Source organism: Equus caballus, chromosome 21, assembly GCF_041296265.1.
Source record: "Equus caballus isolate H_3958 breed thoroughbred chromosome 21, TB-T2T, whole genome shotgun sequence".
NCBI lineage: Eukaryota > Metazoa > Chordata > Mammalia > Perissodactyla > Equidae > Equus > Equus caballus.
Window position 1 is genome coordinate 60574179 of NC_091704.1, and position 20875 is coordinate 60595053.

Sequence of the window (20875 nt, forward strand, 5' to 3'; positions counted from 1 at the left end):
CCAAAGCTGTGTGCAGGATGTACTTAGAGAGCACATCCCAAAGACAGACTGCAGCTGAGGAGGGGCAAGCCTGCTCCTCCACCAGAGAGGAGAGAATTCCAGAACCAGGAAAGGCCATTTCATCTGAAGCCTCCTAATCTGGGAGCTTTAGGCTTCCAGGGCACTTTGAGAGAACTTTTCAGTATACTTTTAATATTAACTTCAAAAAATTTTAATATTTAAAAATTTTATATTCACTCTAAATAAAGCCAAATAATTTTGAGTATCTGTGTTTTTTGACTGGAAAAATATATAAATTCAGTGAGCAACAATGTTTTGTCTTTTTTCCCAAAACTGTCACCATAAGCTCAGAGAGACAATTAAACACATCTTTGATTAGTGAAAAGTGACAAAATAAATGAGAATTATTTTAAAATTGCAGTTTGCTTAAAAGGAAAAAAAATAACCTTTAATGTAGTCTTGGAGAACATAATAACCATAGCAGCAGTAAGCGTCCTCCTGTTTTTGCAGGTGAGGAAACTGCATTTGAGTGAGACTAACAAGGATTTAGCCAAGGCCACATTGGCAGGGGCGAGTCAAGACAAGAACAACGGTGGTCTGACTTCTACAGTAACACACTATTCCCCTTGTATCATCATGCATATAGAGTATTAAACTCAGATTCATTTAAAAATACTTAAAGAGCAAAAAAGATTTGAGACAGAACATAATTTGCACAGTAACTTGCGTGAAACAATCCGTGTTCGCAGTTGAAACAATGCAATACTGTGCTGAGCACTCCTGGGCTTTTCATTTACTCCCAGGAAACTGAATGCCCCGCGCTCTGGCCTCCTGGAGGTGAGGGGCACCGCTGCGAACCTCCCTGCCCACTTTCAGAACAGGTTCTCCTTATGTGTTTCAGCAAAGAAAGGTCTTTCCTATATTTAGTCTTTGAACGTTTTCCTTTAATTTATAAAAACAAAACTGCACTGGCGAGAATCCACACTCCCCATCAAAAAAGACTTGAGAGTTCAAGAAGAATGATAAGGCCCACAGTTCACTCGTACATGGATCTGCTTAATGTTAGTGCTTCACTGCAGTACGTTCTTCCTCAGTCCGGGGAACGCGTGCAGCACTGGAAGAGATTCCATGTGCCCTATAAAAGGGCAGACTTAGTTCAGAGTGAGAACAAATTCCATAGTTCACTATCTTATCAGGATGCTGGGCTCTCCCAGAGGAACCCTCTTAAAAGATAATTTATAGTTCTTCTTGACCTTACCTTCTCTCGAGTTCTTTCCCTAACAACGGCTTAGCAGTAAAGCTCTCTGGGCATATGGCTGTGTAAGTTACTGGTAACGGCAACATCTGCAAATAAACTGGGCTTGCACGCAGATTATTCCAAGCAAGACTAATTCACATTTGGACAAGGAGAATGCCCCACTACAAGGTACTCCAATAAATGAACCCCCAGATTGCTTTGGGTATAAAGAAGGCTTTGCAATCACTCTCTATGATTTACTGGGCATTTGAAAGTTACTGTGGATTTACTTCTTGGATATTACTTGAAATATTTTTTCCTTTTCAAATCTGATGCACATATATTTCCCCATAATCCATTTAATAAGTGGAATAAGCATGTATTAAAATATCACTCTGCTATAACATGGCATTCAGGAAATTGTCTTGGAATTACTATAAAGGTATGGAAAGAGATGAACAGTCTTATTGCTCCAGGGAAAAAAAATCAAACTAGAGTTTTGCTTTTCCTCTATCCTTTACTGTGAAGAGACTATTGCTTTTTTTTTTTTTCATGAGAATCCCAGTGGACATCCATTTCTTTCCAAATTTGTGTTAGCTTAAAAGTTCTGTGGTGACAGCTTAGATAACATTGCCCGGAGTTTCCATTATGCTTTGAGAATTCCCAGTATAGAAATATATCTAGGGGAAAGCAAAGACATAATAGCATAACTATCCTCTAGTATTTAAAAAAGATAGTTTAATAATGTCCTTTCAGAAGAAGTTGTAAGGAACTAAAATATTGCTAGGATTCAAAATTCTCTCTATAAGAATGCTATGTCTTCTTAAAATCCATTTCTTCTTAGCAAAATTGTTCATTAAAATATTCTTTGGGGATGTTTATGATACATTGAGAGGGATGCTCTGTTGTTATTCCCATTTTGCAGACAAAGAAAGTTCAGAGAGAGAAGGCAGTTTACTTGAGACCCAGAACTACTGAGTGGCTGAGACCTGGAATCAGACTTTCGACATTGTCAACTGTTCTTTTCAGTGCACGGACGTCATTATTTTCAGTGAAGAGATCTTATGGATCATCTACTTTCACACACCCAGTGCAGAATTCCTAGTGCGCAGTGTCACTACCGGACCTGCCCGGCCTGGACCCCTCCACAGAGGGAGGCCATTCTTGAACACTTTAATGAACACAAATATGATAAAAGTTACAGTCAGTGACTTTTAAAAATGTCTTGATAGCTTTATGAACAAAAAATACGAGGAATATTATCAAAAACAATGTTCATGCCAACAAATTCAACATTTACACAGCCAACACTTACCTCCTCCAGAACCCATTAGTCAAAGATAATTTTGCTGTTTTCCTTGGTATTTCATGAACAAACATGTAAAGAGTGTCCCTTCCCCTTTAGGTGCTGCGAGCACATTTTCTGCGCCTCCCTTTTCCTTGGATGCCCCCTTTTTTGGCGGGTCCCTTCACCCCGACCCTTCTCTCTTGAGCTCACAGTACACTGGATGTGTCCAGAAGGTCTCACCAGATGCCGCCAGCCCCCGCCCTCGGGCTGCCCACTTCTGAAGCACATGTGAATAATGGCTGGAAAGAGTGGAGGCAAGCACTAAGAGTGCATGAGGCCAGGACCAAAATCCTGGTGGAAGCCATCCCCGCGGGTACGCAGGAGACAGCCTGTGAGAGACTCATCGTAATGGTGGCACGGTCTGGACAGATGTCAAGGGTCACTGCTGGAAAGTGAGCCTCCTCGGAGCACTGCGGGGCAGGGGTTCCGAGGGGATCCCCAGACCCAGTACCTTCCCTCACTTCATTCTTTGCATCCTATTGCCTTTGCCTCAACGTTGAGCCTATGTGCTTCTCGATGACCTTTGCAGGAATCAAATTTTCTTGTCTTGACTCCAGTTCTGTATATAAAGCCAGAACCCAGCACATACACTCCCTTGAAATATACTGGTGATTACTGGGAGACCCCTTCCCCCATTTAACTTTATATCATCTTATTATATGGCTGCAGTTCTTAACAGAAGGAACCAGAGAATATAAATATAAATGCGGGACACTGCCATTTTCTTGAATTGCCTGAAAAGCCTCAAACAAAATTAAACCTGAAACAGACATAAGATCAACTAAATTCCTAAGAAGGTAATTTACAGCACAGATAACTTCAGACTGTTTATATCCATTTACAAGAAAAAAGAATCATCAAAAGCAGTCCCAGATACTAAGAAAGGCTTTCAACCAACCGATCAATCAACGGATGACTGCACAGAGCACAGTTTGTTTCTCATCCCATTGCTAGAGGTCCCCCCATAACATCCCCACACAGTCCCCTCTCACAGGCAGTCATCAGATAACACACTTCAGTGTTACAGCACAAAACATTGCTGCTTGAAAGCACACAACAATCGTTCCAGCAGCCACCTGAAAGAAAACAGGCAGAGGGAGAGCAGGCTGGCGGGGCATGTGCAGGAAGCCTGGGTACCTAGGTCGAGGATCCAGTACTTGCAGGTGCTGGGCTGCCCGCTGCTGTGGTAGGCTGAGCTGACGGAGGAAAGCGAGTCCAGCGGATCAACCGGCTTAATTCCGTTTGGCATGGTGAGCGCCGAGCTGACTTGAGACTGAGGCTCAGAACCCCTACCCTCTCTATCCCTACAAGCAGCCAGAGTAACCCGCTCTTCTGCAAAATCAGAAGACAGTGCAACAACAGCCACTCAGAAGCAGGCTGGGATGGGGGAAGCGGCAGGCACACGGGTGGGGACCGTGCAGCTGGAGGGCCCAGCCATGGCGGGAGTGCAGCTCCCCTCCCGGTGGACGGCCGCTCCCTCTGCCTGCTTCTGAGCACTGCTTTACAGTTGGGTTTCACATGTGGGAATATCCAGACGCCGTGGATTACATTCTACCACAGTGACTCTAATTGGAGCTCAAGGAAATTCCTCGGGCGCACTGTGAGCCAGATGTTTCTCCTCTCCTACACTAGCTCATAGTGTGATTTCCTTACTCAGTGAAATGTCAAGTGATGGGTCTCTCCCCACGCCAGGCTTTCTGACTTGGGGCTTTGCGCAGCTTTGGGTGGAGGTCTTCTCTGAGACATACAACCAACAGTGCCTCCTGATGTGACTTGATAACAAAAAGAAACGTAATTCCGTCTATAGCCAACTGGTGACATCACTGTGCTACAATGCCACTCCTCACTTATTAAAAACATATCTTCACTCTTCCTTGTGAGAAGCAGCCATACAAGTGAAAATAAATATCCTTATATGTGATTTGTGAAGGTGTTTTTAGTAAAGCATCTTAAAAGCTCATTTCTGCCCTTTTTGGAAACTGGCTATTTTCTCTAGCCTACATAAATCCTCTCTCTTTATTTGAAAGTTTCCATGTGTTCTCTCCCTTGTCTCGGAGAGCACAATGGCTTCGTTGGAGAGCATCCACTGGGTAACAGTCATGAAGTCTAACTTTGCAACCCTATGGTAAGTGGATGTGCTCTCCTGTTTCTCATTAATTCAAGCAGCACACACTGTGCTTTCCAAACGGTGACGGCCCATCTCTTGCTCTGACGCACGCTCACCTGGAATTTTCTTTACAGTTAAAATTACAATGTGGCCCTCAGTTACTTAAGCATTTTCTGAGGGGGTATGATTTACCGAAGCCTACATTTACCTTAATAAAATCAGGCACTACCTTCCTGAGTTCTTTTTATGAATAACTCTCCTTTCTGCTTTATCTACCCTGATGGTATAAATGACTTTGTGTTGTGTTACTGCTTTGCTAAGAAGAGTGTCACCTTTTTTAGCTCCTTAGTTATAAAAAAGTAGACCTTGGGCTCTCTCCCTCACTCCCCCATTTGTTGCAAAGTAAATTTAAAAAGTTCTCAAAGGACAAAATGTGAAAACAGCATAGATGTCTAGTTTCCTTAAGTTTAAGTCTGAGTCTAAGACGATTAACAACTATAAAAAAGAAGAGAAGCAGCCCAGGGCACCCAGAAAAAGCAGTCTCTGGCACTATAATCCCTCCCCAAAGCAAACTGCTACACAGTGGGATTCGGCATTTACGGGCCCACATTGGCCTCATATTCTTAAAAGACCCAAAGCAAAGCATATGGTTGTTCTTCCCCATAAATGGTCCCATGATAGATCCCAATGGCGTACTTACGCCAGAACCAAGCAAGAGGCGAAATTCTGCACAGAGCACTTTTTATGCGAGAAAAGAAAACTTTTATTACGAAACAAATAACCTTCTCTCTTATTGGCAAAAAAGCAGTAAAAATTATGTCCTAAAGGAAATCAAGTTAATTGACATTCTGAGATTTCATTTGCTACAACCTTTATTAAATATTTTACTTTGTCCCTTTCCAAAAACAGGACTGCTAAGAAAAGGCTATTAATTAAAAAATAAAAAAAGAGCTGTCAGGGAAATTAATTACTTTATGTGTAACATATGTTCTCTACTAAAGAGGAGGGGAATGTTGCTTAAAAATGAATGAAATAATTTTGGCTAAGACATAGGGGAAGTTTCCCCCAGTGACTGCTGTCTTCAAATTTCAAGTTCACATCTGTCAGAGAAACGTAGCAGGAAGAAGGAACAAAGGAAGCAAGCTCCTCTCCTCCCCTCCTTCCTTCTAAACACGGAAGTGTGAGATTGTAGAGCGTTCACCAGGCAACGTGGCACTTTATGAAGTAAGTAACGATCATTATACCACGTAAAGATACCACGCCCTACCTGGGAAGAGCGATAACCTAACACACCCGACTGAGAAGCACGGAACCAAGAGAAGCACTGATGTCAGTAAGTGAGAGGGATGGGAAAGGTGTTGAGAAGAACGGGAAAAGGGAGGAAGTTCATACAACTGGCGAAAGCTTCCCGGAAATAAGTTTTGAACTTTAAGACTTATTTCTACCTTGGTGGTACGACCAGGAGTCTGTTCTAAGTCTGAACCAAAGTTCAGGCAAGAAAGACCCACAGGTGACCTCAGCAAACAGTGTGGGGGGGAAAGCTGGGGAGAACCGTGGCCAAAAGGGTGGGAAGGAGAAGACGGTGAGAACAGAGGCTGGGGACTTCAGGAACTGGGAGAAGTTTTAAAGGAAGTGATAATGTGCCATGATCGGAAAGGAAATGGGAAGAGACTGAGAAGCTGAGATGGCACAGAAGGAGGTTAAAGCTTTGGGCGCACGATGTGCCTCTGCAGTGTGAGAATGTTGTCGAGTAAGGAATGGTGGTCAGGAAAAAGGACAATCGTCTGGGTTTTAAATGACCAGGACCTAGGAGAGGAATGAAATAGTGAGATCAGTTTAGAACAGATGGAGCTGGGCCTTGCAAGGAAAGGAGGTGGACTAAACGGGGTGGGTTAAAGACGAGCATTATAGGCATTTGGCAGACCAGGAGACACGTAATGTAGAAATTAAAAAGTGAAGTATGCGAAGGAAAACAAGACATTCTGTTTTTTGGTATCTTTGGTGTGTTTTTGATACTTTCATTTGATGGCTGGGTGTACAATTAAAAGTGTCACAAAGAAAACAGAAAATCCACTGCTGAAGACGGTGCTTTTAAAGATGTTTGTCTGTAAGGACCAATGGCAAGGGATGTTGGGAAGAAAAAATGAGAGACATCTCAGAAAGCTGAACGCTGGCTCTTGGAACCATGGTTATGTTTCACATATCCCCCAAATAAATAATTAAAATCAAGCAGGACTGGGGGTGTATGTGCTCAAAACGGAAGGTAAACCACCGCAACGAATGAACCTAGCTATATTTCAAAGGAAAAACACAACCACATGTAAAGAGGGTAGTGAGGAAGAGAAGTCAGCCAAGTGACAGGATTTCGATTGTATACTGTAAAACCAAAGACAAAAAGAACTGTATGTTTGATCTCACTGGGGTACGGGTGAGCAATTCTGAAGTTACTACAGTGAGAATAAGTGGAGCTGAGACTCTTAAAGTCAAGTCATTTTAGGTAAAGAAAATAGTCAATTTCCAAAGAGGAACAAAATGGGCATCTAGAAAGATCAGGATTGGGGCTGGCCCTGTGGCTGAGTGGTTAAGTTCACATGCTCTGCTGCAGGCGGCCCAGTGTTTCGTTGGTTCGAATCTGGGCGCAGACATGGCACTGCTCATCAAACCACGCTGAGGCGGCATCCCACATGCCACAACTGGAAGGACTCACAACGGGGAATGTACGGCTATGCACTGGGGGGCTTTGGGGAGAAAAAGGAAAAAAGAAAATCTTAAAAAAAAAAAAAGAAAGATCAGGATTGAACAAATAAGTAAATATATTTGGGATAATGAGATGCAGATGTCTCACTGAAGGAAAAAAAGGGTACAAGTTAGGAAAGGCGGAAGGCCAGAAGGAACCCTGTGCTGTTGGGTAGGAGTCAAAGGTTTCAGTATGATATGAACATGTTTCTCTCTCTCTCTATCTCTCTCTCTCTCTCCATACACACACACACACACACACACACAAAGACAGACAGAGAGGGAGACAGACTATGACTATACACATTGTATCCACATGGATAGGTACACGCACAGGTGTGCTGAGAAGACCTAAAAGTCATGACACTATGTGGCAATGAGCACACCTAGCACCCTGATCTTAGTTTTTAATACCATTCTGCAATAAAAGGAACCCCAGAGCTTCTTAGAAAAATGCTCGATCCAGGAGTGTGGCAAGGAAAACACAAGATGAGCTGGGAGCATCTTGTAGTTCCAAAAAGCAAGGAAGCGCTCCAAAAATGATAGCGTATGAGCAAAGTACACAGAGGCCAAACAGAAGGAGCTCCTAAGGCCAAAGTTGGGACAATCTGAGCAACAAAATAAATAATGATGGTATTGGGTTATGGATCACTGAATAAAATAAATGTCCATGACTCCATACTGATATAAATAATTGAGTAAATAGATGAGGCAGAGGGACCATTCTTCCTTATGGAATTCCAACTAATAAAATTCCAGGGGCCGGCCTGATGGCGCAGTGGTTAAATTCGCATGTTCTGCTTCTCGGTGGCCTGGGCTTCGCCCGTTCGGATCCTGGGTGTGGACATGGCACCGCTTGGCAAGCCATGCTGTGGTAGGTGTCCTACATACAAAGTAGAGGAAGATGGGCATGGATGTTAGCTCAGGGCCAGTCTTCCTCAGCAAAAAGAGGAGGATTGGCAGTAGTTAGCTCAGGGCTAATCTTCCTAAAAAAAAAAAATATTCCAAAGTAATGAGGAAAACAGAAAATCACAGTAGGCAAGCACTCATAGTAACAATTGCTGCAGGCAAGAACCACTGAGGGATGCTAAAGCAAGTGGGTGAAGGCAGGATGAGAAACAGAATATTTGCGTGGTTTCAAGTATCTCCCACAGGTGTTTATGAACTACAAAGAGAACACTAACTTTCTAGTGCAGAAATCTGCAGACACTGCTTTAACCAGATGATCAAGGTCACACCACCAGCAATGAGACATCGAGGTTCCCCCAGGCCCCCTGACATGAGGCACTAAGAAGAGTACAATGTTATTTTTGTGGTAATCTTGCCAAAAATGCATGAACTTCATTTAATCATGAGAAAACATCAGATAAACCCAAATTGGGGGACATCTTACAAAATAAAGGACCAATAATATGTCAAAAGTGTCAAGATCATGAAAAACAAAAATGGTGGTGGAATCACCACCAATCGGAAAAAACGAAATAAGATGTGGGTCCAGAAAAATGACACTAAAGCAAAATCCAAACAAGGCATGGCTTAGTTACAGTGCTGCATCAGGGTTGGTTTCCTGATTTTGATCAATGAACCAGGGTCATGTGACATGTGACACGGAGGGAGCTAGGTAAAGGGCTACAGGAATTCTCTGCACTATTTCTGCAACTTTTCTCTAAGTCTAAAATTATTTCAAAATAGAAACTTTAAAAAAATTAAAAAATTGAGTGTTACATTATATAAATGCAAATAGCTAAAGAAATTGAGATTGTTAAAAAAGTTACCAGAGAAAAATAGGCAAAGTCAGAGAAGAAGTTTTGTAGGAAAAGAAATATATTAGGCAAATTAATGACCTGTGAATAAATGGATCTATGATTTACTGAAAAAATATACTGAAGGAATATAAAATCATTATTTGTCTGAACATTTGTGGGGCAAAATTATAACAGTCAATCTCATTCTCATGAAAATAAAGGTATCTTTATTTAAACTGGCTGAAAAGAAATTCTTTTGGTCAAAATTCATGCCCCCTCCATCACTTCCCATGTAACCTTCTCTTGTGATAACTATTCTTCAAATATTTAAAATTAGAGCTTCAATGTTCAAGGTCCCGTTATTAATCTGTCCAAAACAATACAAGGTCATTTTCGCCAAAGGAAGTCTCAAAAAAACCCCCACAAACCCACAGTAAAAACGGTCCATATACAAATCTTGCTTTTAAAATCAGGACTAAAAGTAAAAATATACTTAAAGAATGCTATTTGTAAAACTAAAATTCAGATGAGCCAAGGGACCTAACATCTTCCTATTATGATTGTAGTACTTTTTGAAGAGGAAACAAACATTAATAATTAGGCAGTCAATGAAGGATGAAAGGTCTCCAAAATCTCAAAAGCAAAAGATGGGATACATAAAACAATGTCACCTACATCTTGAGATCAAAACTCGAACGACAGAACTATGAGGAATATTATTTGTAATTTCCTCTAAAAACTAGTGTGTTCTTGAGACTTAAACACCATCAATAATCCTGATAAGTTTTTGGTAGTCTATCTTCAAGCCGGTGCTGAAACCCCGGTTATTAGGAGTAGCAGGCAGTTCTGCGGTGGGGATGCGGGAACTTGGGAGAGCCCTGCGGCTTGATCAGGAGAGCGATTCCCATTCCAGGCTGCTCTCCGTCCCCACCCCCAGCCCGCCTCTCTCCCCGGCTTCCTCTCGGCACAGCAGGTCTGCAGGGCGGGCCCCAGCACAGCTGCACCACCAGCATCATTTCTCAGGTTCCACGCACAAAGATACTCCTGTTCAGGGGACGTTTTGTCCCGTTTCCTACCCCACAGATAACAGCTCCTGCTCTGGAGGAACGGACGGGATGACTAAACCCTGCTTCTGAGGGCTCCATTCAGCACACTAGTTCCTGCTGCTCTCCAGCACAGTTGCCAACTCACAAAAGCACCTTTATGCAGGCATTCACACACTTCATTTTGGTGCCAAAAACTCGATAGGCTCCTTTTCAGTGCTTTGCTTGCTATCTTTTCACAAATGATGTGGGTTTTTCTCTTGCTTTAACAAAACAAACATTCAAGTACTCCTTTTTCACATTTCACTTTAACTCGCTGTGTGACATTCTCTGTTTGCATCAGCTCTGTGGATTACTGCAGAATGGCAACCTGAGATGGAGACCTCACAACTGCGTTCCATAAAAATACAACAAGAACAATAGTGCTCACGACATTAGAGCAATGTCCCGGCCCCTGACAACCAATACCCATGTGCTTTTGATGTCTCAGTTCTGTGAAATTTCAGAGAGTGAGGATGCAGACCACAAAAATCACTCAGGGAGGGTCAGCGAGAATGGAGGACCCAACAGGAAGCTACTTCCTCCGCTCTTTCAAGGAAGACCAAGCGTGGCTTTTGACTTTTTGTGGGGGAGGGAAAGGGGAGATGGGTTGTGGAGGAAAAACCTTTTACTCCTGGATGCAAATTGATAAAAAAAAATGTTTTTACTTTTGTAATTGGTTGTAATTCATTTAGTCACAACAAGCCCACTGAGGGTGAAGTTCTGTGTTGGGCGGGGGGGGGGGGTGGGGGGGTGGGGGGGAAGGGCGGGGAGGAGAGAGGAGAGAAGTGGCCCAAGAGAAGGAAAAAAGGACAGATTTTAAGATGACTTCTTTAGGTGGTAGAAAACAAGTGAAATTATCATATCATAATTCAAATCAGAAAGGGATGGTTGGAGGGGTCGTGGCCTCTCGGAATGTATGCAGCTACAGGAAAGCAAGCAGTCTGGAGGGTAGCAGACTTGAGAGCCCGGCTCCTTGAAAGCAGCTCTTCCCCAAGTGATGGCTGCTTTGGGCAACTTAGTGTATCTCCTGAGGCTACAGCTTCCTCCCTGGACCAAAGGTCCTTCCAGCGTGTATGGAGAGCAGGAGGCACAGTGGTTAAGAACTTGAGCCCTGAAGCATGACTCCTGTTTTCAAAATCCCATTTTCCATCACCTACTAAGCTTGGTCAAGTTAACTTCTCCATGCCTCCATTTTCTTATAAAACGGGGAGGAGAGCAGTATAAACCTCCATGGGGGCCTCTCGAGGATGAACTGAAAAGAAAAGCAGTCCAGTGCCTGGCACTCTGCCAGCCCTCCGCACAGCCTCTCTGCTGTACTGCTAATTTCCTAAGGCTTCACTTGAGCAGCCCCCTTGTTATGGGCTGATTGGGTCCCCCCAAATTCATATGATGCAGTCCCAACCCCCAGTACTTCAGAAAGTAACTGTATTTGGAGACAAGGTCTCTAAAGAGGTAATTAAGTTAAAATGAAGTTGTTAGGGTAGGTCCTAACCTAACAGGACTGGTGTCCTTGTAGGAACAGGAAATTCAAACACACACGGAGACACCAGGGATGCACACACAGAGGGACGACCACATGAAGAGGCAGCAAGAGGGCGGCCGTCTGCAAGCCAAGGAGAGAGGCCTCAGAAGAAACCAACCCTGCTGACATCTCGATCTGGGACTTCTAGCTTCCAGACCTCAGAAAAAATAAATTTCTGTTGTTGAAGACATGCGGCCTGTGGTATTTTGTTATGGCAGCTGAGCTGACTAACGCACCCCTCTCCCTCTCTGAAAACAATCTGCTCCAAAATCCGGGACAGAAATGGTCTAATTATTTTTGAGACAGTAGGAAACTAATCTATCTCTAAGAACAGTGGTTTACTAGTCACTCTTCTAGTAAATTCAAAATTCTACAGACTCAGGAAAAGGGCTGGGGAGGGAAAGGATGCAAGTGAACACATGGCTACATCACAATTAAAAATAATGCGGATGCCAGAGCAGCCTGCAATGCGGCCAAGGGGACTGAGCCTGTTTACTGTCCTCCCAAATGTCTGAAAGGGCCCTTCAAACAATAAACACACAGGGTCCCCTGCCCTGAGCTTGGCTGGAAAAGTTTTGAGAGAATGATGACCCCCTTGAATAGACAGAATTGTGGAATCACCAAGCTATCCACGGCATCCCAGTCATTGCTGTAACGCACCTCGATGGCTCAGGCGATGAGGGGTCTCAGAAGATTCCAGGGGAGCCCTGCTCAGCGCCGCACGAACACCAGAAGGGGAGTCAGGACCCTTCCCCTAGACAGAGCTGGCTGTGGGGGTGAGAGCTCAAAGGTCAGCCTCCTTAACCCTCTGACTGACCTCCAGCCCTCCACACTCCTTCTCTGTGCCCTCCAAAATCTTCCACAGTGTCAGGAAAGAAGGAAGGAAGTCAGATGGGGGAGGGTTTTTTAAATAGTATTTTTCAAAATGTCTTGTGAAATGTGAGTGATGAGAAACTGAATCCTTCAGAAAGTCAGGAGATTATACAGAGACTTTAAAGCCCATTAAGAAAAACCACAGACAGCGCTGTCTCAGGACTGCGCGTCTCACAGGTGACGGTGTGGTGTGGATGCAGAAGCAGCTCTGCATGGATGGAAGGCAAAGCAGTGGCACCACAAAAAGCTATTTTTATATACACACCGAGGGAAGTTACTGGTTCTCTGGAAACCAGTACGACTTCCATTTAGTGGTGAACTCCTGATTTGCACCCCTTTGACTGACTTTATAATAAAAAGGCAGAAATTGGTGAAATATTATTTACATTAGTATTTCACTGCGTGCTCCTTTATAGAGCTCTGTGGGTAAATGTCCATCAGAATCTCACCTCACGGGAGTTACACACAGACTCGTGATCTAATTTCTATGAATGGTTTTAAAGAGCGACCTTATTCAAAGGGGAGGTTTTTTTCCTAAGTGGGTAAAATTAGAGAACTCAAAGGGTTCGGTACAACCCAAATGTCAGGACTCCTATCGAAATTAAAAAATATATATATAAAAGCAAATGTCATTATACAGAAAATTCACTGTGTTTTTCTTTTCTGATGTGGTTAATTCATGATTCAGGTGATTCTTCTTCAAAAGCTTGTTTCCCATAAATGCATTTACTCTTCACCCCACCAATCCCACTTCCAGATTCCATCTTTTAGATACACCTGCCCATGAACGTAATGGTATATATGCAAGGTGAGGTGCCGCAGCCCTGTTTACAACAGCAGCAGACTGGCAACCACCTGGCGTGGCTCAGCAGTGCACCAGTTAATAACCGAAGCTCTGTGCTCTCAGGAAGTTCTGCACATCCACGAAAAAGAACAAGGCACACCTCCACGGACTGGTGTGGAGTCGTTTCTAAAAAGTATGGCCAAGTGAAAAAAGCTGGGGTAAAATGTAAGAAAACGGAGGGAGGAATGAATGCGCGTTTGTATTTGCTTAAGAAAATACTGGAAGTAGAAGTTAGAAACGAATAAAAATGGTTATCTATACATGTATATGGGACTGTGGGACTTAGTTTATATCTTTTCACGGTTTTATTTTTGAACCATGTGAGATGTCTAAAAAGTTTTAAAATTTGGCTTTTCTTCTCTTCTTTAGAAAAGAATTTCTGAATGTGGGGTCGCTGAAATTGAATGCAAAAGTTTTGTACCTAGGTATGTTTTTCTGGGAATAGGTACCATGGCTTTCATTAGATTTGATCAGGGACATGTGATTTAAAAACTGTCGGGGGGCCGCTGCTTCAGCATCAGCCAGAATCTGTGATGCTACCTTCCCTTCTCATTGCATTTGCAACTCAGCTCTCAGGATCTACAGACAAATCTACCGAAATTCTGTTCGTGGGACAGTTAGCTTTAGCAACACAAAATAATTACAAAATCATCTCAAACTTCTCTGCTCAGAGAAATGAACACAGAGGCAACAGACAAAACACACTTTGGTTTGTCTGGCACACGCTTTAGGTGCAATTTTACCAGGTGTCCTCAGAGCCACGATCTACTAAATCATGGAAACAAGTGGAAATTTACTCTGATTGAAATACACAATTGTTTCCCTCCATGTACAGCACTTATTCACTTTCAAAATACTTAATGAAAACCAGCACACTGTACTTTTTTAAACAATCTCTTACCAAACTTATCAGCTCTCCGTAATTTTTCACAGCTTTTGCAGATGCTATTTAGAGTGAATAAATTTAAAAGAGAAACTTCAGTCTGTCTAATAATAAAGAAAAGCCTGGTATCTACAAATGTCAGAAAGGAGGCAGTTAAAACACTGAGTCCACAGAGAGGCAGCAGGAGGCAGACACCCTGTCCTGTCCCTGTGGCCACCCGCTGCCAGCCATGAGTCACCTGAGCACCCTTCTGTCTTCCCTGGTGCTCTCTTTTCCCCTGATTATACTTTTTTCCCTAAACACTGTGCCCTGGCCATATAAAGCAAGTGTGGGAAGACAGTGTTCTCGTTTGTTGTTTATGACTTTGCTATATATATAATTTTGTGATCATCTAATACGGACGGTGTCAATACCTGCTCATGTTTTTCCCTGGTTTAATAAACACTTTAATGTAAAGTTGGAACATGAAAATACCTCCAACATGAAGCATTCAACTGAGTAATGGCCCACTTGTGCGGCTCCCTAATTACACGTTGCATAGAAAACGTTCCCTAATCACAGGTCTTGGACTGCTCATCTAGTCCTGGATACATGGTGCTCAGGAGAGGGATGATGTCTTTGTACTTGGTGCAACTCCACGTTCCTCAGTTTTTGTTCCCACAGGGATTTACATTAGCAGCTGTTGAAACAGACTAAAAACTGCTCTTTTCCAAGCTATTTTTTTAAAAAAGTATATAGATCTTCCATTATATATATTTTAAAAGACTATGTGGCCGGTACAGGTTTGAAATGTCTATGCATTGGTGTGCCTGGGGTGTGTTTTCTGACTAACAGCGGCAATCTGACATTAAGCAAATGTCTAAATACACCAGAATCACAATATATTCAACTAAATTTTTTAATGCCACTAAAGCCTTTTAATGTCCCACATTTTCTGAAAACTTATCAGGTCATTTAAAAGTTCTAAGCAGTTATAAGAGGTAGGAGATTTAGACGCAGCTCTGCGACAGTATTTCATGATTTCGGAAAGATGAAATTTGGGTTGAACAAATTTAAACCAAACCATCCCCAAAAGACTTGGGGAAATGCAAGAGGCCTCGAGTTGGGGAGCTCTGTTTTTGGCCACACAGATTTCTAGAGAAGATGGAGACACATCTCGGTCTCTGCAGAGCTGTTGCTTTTCTGGGTGATGGTTCTGGAGGCGGGCAGAGAGCACAGGACGAGGCCACAGCCCTGTGAGTAGAGGCCAGGTTTCCTCTAAAAGGAGAGAATGTCCCTGTCCTGTACCGGGCTGATGCTGTCCTGGGAACTGGGGAAGTGGTTTGGATGGGGGTGAGGAATCTTAGTAACTGCTTGTATTCTGAGGAGAGAAACAGCTTTGAGGTACCTACCCTCTGAGCTGGGGGCCAGCTGAACCCTGACGACGGGCGCAGGCTGGGAACGCAGGCGGGAAGGCCAGGGCCTGGGGTTCCTGGGAGAGGACACACAGGGGAGCCTTCTCAGTCCTTCCCGTCTGCCAGCTGCAAACCTCTGGTGAAGCCCTGTTACCTGGTCTCATCTGTACAACATGGGGACCAGGGGACAAGGGAGCTGAGGGGAGAGCCCTGGCTTTCTCCCAAAGGTGGGGAGCAAGTAGTGGTGGGGTACACTAGCACACAGGCAGCCAGGACCTCAAAGGGCCAGATATTCAGACAGGGAGGCAGAAGAAGGGGCTTGTGGTGGGAAAACAGCCCTGGAGGAGGATGACAGGGGCTCCAGCACACCGAAATCGGGCCTCAAGGCACACACGTCCCAACTTTATACTCACACAGTGGCTGTGCCAGTGGGACCCTGAGATCAGAGGGAGCCTTTAACCTCCAGGTGCGGGGTCTGGGCACATTCATTCTTTCATTCTAGGAAACTACAAGTATTCTGAGGAGTAACCCCTGGTATAAATAGAACGTCCCTTTCTCTGAACTTTGACTAATGGACCCGGTGAATAAATCTATATAAAGTGCGTATCCTTCATGTTAAAAACACGGAACAGAACTCGACAGACAGATTATAACGGACTGTACTCGTTTGTCCGTAACACCCCTGCCGAGGCAGTATCCAGTCGAGGAGACCCCGCCCCCCATGGTTTCAGGCCTCAGTTCAAAGCTCCCTGCCGGGCCCCACAATTCCAGGGTCCGTTCTCTCCGTCCGCTGCTCTCTCCCGTGCTGGCTGTGTGGGGAGGTCCTCTGCCCCCATCAATCCTGCTGTTTAGACCTGTGTTATTTGTACTTCCTCTACCACATCTTAAATTTCCGCACTATATCTGCACCCATCGTTCCTATTAAGGTGGGTTTTAAATACTTTCAGGAGTTTATACACGGCTGATCGCAGGTTTTTAGTGGTCCCTAGCGTTCACCTCATTGGGACTGTCTTCCTCAGGTTACCCTGCTGTTAGCCTTTGCTGAAAGAGTTGTTAATTGGACCAAGATTTATTCTGTTCTCTCCTCCCCTCCACAGACTCACTGGATAAACTTATTTTTTTCCTTTAGGATTTTTCATTTTTTGTTTGGTGAGATAGGAAAGGGAATGTCAGGTAAAGAGTAGGAAAAAACCCTGTTACTTGATGTACCACACCAAGGGAGGGAGAGAGTGTGTGTGGGCACACATTGTGTGTGTGCATATGCACGTGCGTGTACCTGTGCACACAGGTGAGGTGCAAGGCCTTGTGGGACACATTAGGAAACTGGGATTTTATTCTATGACCAATGGAAAGTCCCTGAATAAATTTAAACAGAAGTGTAATATAATTAGATTTGTGTTTTAGCTGCAATAAGAGAGGGTGAGAAGTGAGACTAGAGATCTGGTAGGCAAGAGATAATGATGGAGACAGAGAAAAGAGAATATATTTGAAATATATTATTGAGATAAAGGTAACAAAATATGACAGGGATGCTCAGAAAATTAAAAACAGAATTATCATAAGATCCAGCAATCCCACTTCTGGGTATACTCCCCAAAGCACAGAAAGCATTTACACACCCATGTTCACAGCAGCACTACTCACAACAGCTAAAAGGTGGAAGCAACCCAAGTGTTCACTGACAGATGAATGGATAAACAGAATGTGGTATACATCCTCATGATGGAATATTATTCAGCCTTAAAAAGGAAGGACAGGGGGCTGGCCCTGTGGCCGAGTGGTTAAGTTCACGTGCTCCGCTGCAGGCGGCCCAGTGTTTCGTTGGTTCGAATCCTGGGCGCGGACATGGCACTGCTCATCAGACCACGCTGAGGCAGCGTCCCACATGCCACAACTAGAAGGACCCACAACGAAATATACAACTATGTACCAGGGGGCTTTGGGGAGAAAAATAAAATCTTTAAAAAAAAAAAAAACAAAAAACAGGAAGGACATTCTGAGACATGCTACAACACAGAGGAACCCTGAGGACATTAAAGTGAATTAAGCCACTCACAAAAGGAGAAGAACTTATGACTTCACTCATATGAGGATACCTAGAGTAGTCAAACTCACAGACATAGAAGGCAGAATGGTGGCTGCCAGTGGCTGGGGGCAGAGGGAGTGGGGAGTCAGTGTTTAATGGGCACAGAGTTTCAGATGGGAAGATGAAAAGCATGCTGGGGATGATGATGATAATGATAGCATAACATTGTGAATGTACTTAATGCCACTGGACTATATAATTAAAAGTGGTGAAGATGGTAAATTTTATCTTACTAGAAAAAAACGTAGTGGCCAGTGAAGACAGCCTCAAGCATGTTGGCCATTTTCTGGGTGAGCAAGTGGGGCCATTTCCACTCCTGGGGAGGCGGTGGAGAGGGAATTTGAGTCTTACAGGTTTGAAGAAGCTGGTAAGCCAGTTAAGCAGAGAGTCAAACACTCAGGTGGAGAGGAGGATGGATAAGAAAACCCTGGCAGAGCTTCGAGAGATGCAAGGAAGCAGCCCAGGGAGGCCAGAGAAAAACCTCCATTTCACATAGTTTCTCATGAAACTCTCTCTTTCCTAATTTTAACTTTTATCAAAGAAAATGTCCCATTTTATTATTAACAATAATGTGTCACTGCATATATGAACGATAATTCCTGGGTCTTCTCTTTTATGACTGCAGCCAGTCTGGGCAAGATGGAGACCTGATTTTGACGGTGTCCACTTTTCTGTAGACGCTGTGGTGAACCAGAAACCACGAAGGATTATTTTTGGTACGTTGTTTTCAGTAAAAGTAGTGTGAGGAGTTAAAGTCTCTGAGTGTATAGGATCAAGTAGCCAGCAAGCAAAAGGTTTTATTTTTCATGTTTTTGTGCCCTTGTTTTTCTCACAAATAACTGACAATAAATAAATCATGTTTTTTAAGTTTTTCGAAATAAAATGCAAGTCCTGAGCAATATGCTATCCAAAGGAGAAAAAGACTTTATATAGACAGCTTGTACAGAGGTTAAGGCTATCGTTTTAAGTGGGTATTTTCTTCTAAATATATCAAAGAACTAGCAAAAAGACCACCTGCCATCTCATTAGGGGTTAGCATAAGGAAAGGGGGAGGTGTGGAATTGGCCTTTATTCAGAAAGGCTTTACAAGAAATATAAACTTAGACTGTCAGAGCTGACAAAGGTCTCAGAGATCATCCTTTTCTGCCCTATCTCAGGGCCAGGGTTGCAACACCATCAAAGACAGAGATGGAATCAGAGCTCAAGTCCAACTGACACTAAGAACAAACCTTGAAATTCAACCCACAGCCTCTTCTCAAAGCTCCAACCAGAAATGTCACTCTTACTACTGGAAGGTCTTCTCTCAAAGCCCCCTTTCAGCCAAGCACAACTCAGCGAGGGCTGAGAGTGACTCTCCAAGTTCAACTCATCAAACTGCACCAGTCTGGGCCGTGGGGGAATCTAGATGACAGGCAGTACCACGACACAGACATGTTGGCTGTTTTTCAGATCCAATGAGCTGCATGAGCACAAAGGAAAAACCTCCCGAAGACTAATGACTGATCCTCGCTTGACCTTAAAAAAAGTGAATATGGTCAAAAGACTGCCACTACATACTTCAGACATGCGCCTTGCAGCAAGTACGTGACACTACGCTGCTGAGGTTCCCGACACAGACAATTCTATTTTTACTGACTATTCCATTCCAATCATCACCAACTCTGGGCATGGCTGCCCACCAGGTGTCCCCTGCACTGCTGCAGGTGTGCTTGTTGGGTTATCCCCCGAACCCCGGAGCTAAACTCTCAGATACTATCACGGATGGTCACCTGGTTGTGCAGGAAGAAAGCTGAACTACTCAGACTAGGGATGTTTTGAATTGGCCTTGCTGAAAATATAAACATTTCTGATATTCCTGTTTACTTTCTGTGACCAAGACTAACTAAACAAAAAGAGAAAAGTGACAAGTTTTGCAAGCTGAGACAGTAGGAAAGAAAAAATCCCTTGGATTTACTAGGAGATTAAAGATAATTACATTTTACCAGTAAATCAATGGATTATACACAAGGGAGTGTGGGAGCTCAGTGCTTCTCAATCTGGCTCCATGTTCGACTCGCCAGGGCACAGATACAAGATCTCCACGTCCAGGCCCCGACCCCAGAGATCCTGATGTAATGGTAGATGGTAAAAACCACAAAGATAAATGAGACTGGATGAGCACAAGGATTTGCTGAATCCTTAGTCTATTTTAATGTGCTTGGTGTCTGCTTAATTTGTGACTCAGATGCTCTGACAAAGGGAGAAGGGCAGCCAGAGCAAGACAAGAATGAACATCAGACACCACGTCTGCCTGTCCACAGAGACTGCCTGAACAGCAGTCTTCCTACACGACCTTTCCCATGAAACGGAAAGCGCTTTTCAATGGAACAGTGTTCACACTGGAGTCTAGTTTCAGATACAAAGCTATCTCCTTGAAAAACAAATTGTGCAATTTATATTTCCTGTTCATTTTAAATAAGTACTATTTTTATCCTCTTCCCAGGGACGTCCACCACTCTTATGGATCTCCCCTTGGCAATAACAGACAAGCAAGTTGTCTTGCCTTTCACACACTTCAAAACTCATGAATGTCAGGAAACTGTCATTATGTATTTGTCTCTAATCACTTGTTGTTAATCTCTAAAGGTAGTTTCTTAACTGTCTTTGATTCTTCTCTGATCTTCCAAGCAGGAGGAATGAGCATATTTACTAATCTCTGTTCCAAAATTATCTCACCCTTAAGGCCTCAAAAATTTTTTCATAACTCTGTGGTCCAACAACTTAAATTTCCACAAATTTCAAATGTAAAAAACATGCCTATTAAAGTCAAATGTCTATTTATTTGGTTCTGAATGATAAAATATTTTACGAATTGCAATGTGACTGTGAGTATAAATACTCAAATCAGCCCAGAAGGGCCCACTACTCACTGTGAGCCCAGGTTCACCTGGTGGTTTTGAAGCATGGCTATAACTGGAAGTCTGATGGACAAGGAGACCACGTGCAATGTATCAGCACTCGGTTTCTTTTACGGTG

The 20875-nt window shown here is 43.4% G+C and overlaps 1 protein-coding gene and 1 long non-coding RNA gene across 7 annotated transcripts in view; one reads left to right on the top strand and one right to left on the bottom strand.

The window, feature by feature from the left end:
• The window catches only part of TRIO (trio Rho guanine nucleotide exchange factor), a 356186-nt gene that overhangs the window by 59135 nt on the left and 276176 nt on the right, over positions 1-20875 (bottom strand). The gene's annotated exons all lie outside the window — the stretch shown is intronic.
• Positions 5855-11966, top strand: LOC138919751 (uncharacterized). The gene is made up of 2 exons (XR_011430261.1): positions 5855-6025; positions 11775-11966. It is a non-coding gene; the product is annotated as an uncharacterized lncRNA (long non-coding RNA).